Source organism: Myotis brandtii, unplaced genomic scaffold, assembly GCF_000412655.1.
Source record: "Myotis brandtii unplaced genomic scaffold, ASM41265v1 scaffold1501, whole genome shotgun sequence".
Lineage (NCBI taxonomy): Eukaryota > Metazoa > Chordata > Mammalia > Chiroptera > Vespertilionidae > Myotis > Myotis brandtii.
In genome coordinates, this window is record NW_005355417.1 from 103512 (window position 1) to 106608 (window position 3097).

A 3097-nucleotide genomic window follows, 5' to 3' on the forward strand; every position below is an offset into this window, starting at 1 on the left:
AGGCGGGCTCCGGGGAACCCCGCCTGGCCCAGGGCAGTGACCTGGGAAGCAGCCCTTGGCCCGCTGCACACTCTTCTATGAAAGCCCTTAGCCGGCCCGACCAGACCTGCCTCCAGAGCTAGAAGCGCTCCTACCACCTTCTTTGGGGAAGGGACCTGGTCAAGTCCGTTTGGGGTTCCCCAGCGTCTAGCCCCGCTCACAGCCCAGAGGAGGTCCATGGGTCAGTTGCCTGTTTGCAGGTCTGGCTGTAAAAAGCCTGGTCAGTGCTCTGCCCCAAGTTGGATAATTACACCCAAGGGGGTCAGTGTAGAAGCAAAAGTGAGCAGTCATCCCAGAAATTCATTTCCCCTGCTGCTTTGGCCCTTCTCGCCCTCTCCTCTCCTGGTCCCCTTCTCCCTCCCCCCCAAAACAGAAAGTGATGTAACTGTGACAACTAACAGCACGAAGGCTGGCATCCTGGATCTCCATCATCCCGGGGAAGGGAAGGTGTTATTTGACACTTAATGAGTCCCCTTGATGAAGAAAATACGTCCATTGCTTCCCATGACTGAGGTTTTTAACACCGAGTCCGTAGTGCTCTCTCCGGGCCCTTTGTTCTGGCTCTGATGTACAGATTACTACCCTGTACTTCTCCGTGCACCAAGCACAGTGCCTGGCAGCCGCTGATACTGAATAAATGCCTATTCATGTCTCTGCAAGAACGCCCTTCCTTTGAAAGCAACCATTTTCCCTGTCGTCAGCCTTGTTGAGAAGTCCTTCCTACCTTGGGAGCTAACGTCCCCTCCCCGCATCTCCTCCTCTCTCTACCCCAGGGAACTTACGGATCGGACCTGACTCCTAGGCAGGGTCCAGAGGACAAGCATTCTCTGTCCCCTGAGGCTGTTCCTTATAGGACAGGGTGATGACCCCACTCACCCGCATGTTGAGGGACTCTGAGGCGTGCACCTCAGCTTGTCTAGAGCTCAGGAAGGAAACGGGTGTCCTGTTGCGTGGAGAGGAGAGAAGCGGCCACCTCTTTCTGCGTCCTATGCTTCCATTAGCGTAGCTCAAATTATCAAAACCGGTGTTTGCAGCAGTCACATCACATTGCTGAATGGGGTGGGGCATGCTGTCAACTAAAACCCTAGCACTTGCACAACAGGTACATGCCATGACCATCCCACAGTTCCTGGTCAGCTGCCAGTTTCTCTGTCCCTGCAGGTTTAGCGTCTTCCTGCTTTCTCAGGGATGATAATGTGAGGCAGAGGCTTACTTCTCCATGGGGGGGGGGGGGGGGGGGGGGGGCGGACTCCACCTCCCTCTCCCTGCTCTCTTCTACCCTGTTCTTCCATGACCCCGCCCAACTCTTTAACTGATGAAAAGGAGGAAGGCAATCTGCCCTTGGTTGGCTTTAAGTAACTATAAATGTTCCCTATTGCCAGTGAGCACAGAAACTCATAAAGATCCATGTGTGACAGAAGAGGCTATTGATGAAGTTTCCACAGGTATACAGTTCACTTTTATTGCTGATTTACATTATTCCTCTGAGATACCCCTTTTAGTAAATGGCAGGGTGTGGCTAGCTGAGTTGTTCTTAATGATAATAAAAGTCTCTGTTAGAACCAGCCAGGCCACTGGCTTTTTCTGCTACACCCAAACACCATATAGCGCACACAGGCAAATTCCCAGGATACCAAACCATTAGAGAGTCTACCAAACCATGAGAGGATTGGAGGGAATAGGCAAAAGAAGACAGTGTCACTGCTCTTACATGGACTGAGGTAGTGAGCAGGATATCATTCAGAGGAGGGAAGAAAAGAATTCTGCTTCCAGAATCGGGGTATACAAGAGACATCCAGCTGTCAGAATTGGGGTACCAGATTGGAGTCCAACTAGCAGGGGTAGTTAAATGCAAAATATCAAAGCAGAGCACTAGGTAGAGCCCCTAAAATATTTCTATTTGCAAATGATAAAATCATTAGCCTAGAAAATCTTAACAGAATCAACTATTAGAAGTAATAAGTGAGTTCAAGAAGGTTGCCAAGTACAAGATCAATTTCTAAAAATCAATCGTTTCTTGAACATCAGCAGTAAGCAACCAGGAAATATAATAGGCAATAAGATACCATTCAGCATAGCAATTAAATGCTAAAGCATAGTATCCAGGAACTTTATGGAGAAAAGTTTAAAACTCTACTTAAGGACATACAAGAATATTGGATAAATGAAGATATTCCATGGATAGGATGACTTTACATTGTAAAAATGCCCATTTAAACTCTAAGTTTACTTTTATAACCACCAAAATTTCAGCAGGAACTCAACGTTTAAGGAACTTCAATAAACTTATAAAATATGTAAGGAAAAATAAATTTTGAAATAGTTAAGCCAGTTTTGAAAATCAAGAGCCAAGAGAGGAAACCGGCCCTGCCAGATATGATGTCATTACCACACGGTGATAAAAATGTGTGGTACTAGTGCAATCACGGAACAGTGAACAATAGAGAACTCAGAAGCAGACCCATGGCACCTCAGTATTTGTAAAGGTGGAACCACACATTAATGAGAAAAATGTAAATTATTTAGAAGATTGTATTGGTGAAACTGGCTTAGGTTATGAAGAAAAAAATGAAGTTGGGTTTCCCACATCCACCATACACAAAGGTGAACTCCAGATGAATTAAGACCCACATTTGAAAGGCAGAAAAGAAATCTAGGAGAATATCTTTACGTATGCAGGGTAGGGGCTGACTTCATAAAACAAGCATGCAAAAGCACAAACCTTAAAGCAAAAGACTGGGAGGTTTGGCTACATCACAACTAAGGTTTCTCTTCAGTGAGGAATACTATAGAAACAGTCAACAGACGGCTGACAAATTGGGGAGACTATGTATGTATGGTATGTTCAACAGCAGCTGGGGCCCTGGCCGGGTGGTTCCATTGGTTGGAGCACCAAAAGGTTGCAGGTTCGATTCCCAGTCAGGGCACATGCCTAGGTAGCAAGTTCGATCCAGGGTCAGGGCGCTTATGGGAGGCAACCAATTGATGTTTCTCTCTCACATTGATGTTTCTCCCTCCCTCCCTCCCTCTCCCTCCCTTTCTCTCTCTCTCTCTTGGG

General features: G+C 46.9%; 1 protein-coding gene across 3 annotated transcripts in view; it reads right to left on the reverse strand.

The window, feature by feature from the left end:
* CLIP4 (CAP-GLY domain containing linker protein family, member 4) overlaps positions 1-1091 on the reverse strand; it is a 53420-nt gene extending 52329 nt beyond the window's left edge. For 2 of the 3 annotated variants that reach the window (XM_014535768.1, XM_014535769.1), the window contains exon 1: positions 916-1090. The gene's annotated coding sequence lies outside the window, so the exon portion shown is untranslated. Of the gene's footprint in view, positions 1-915 lie in introns of all 3 variants that reach the window. The other variant, XM_014535766.1, reaches the window with a different exon arrangement.
* Between the last annotated feature and the right edge of the window lie 2006 nt (positions 1092-3097).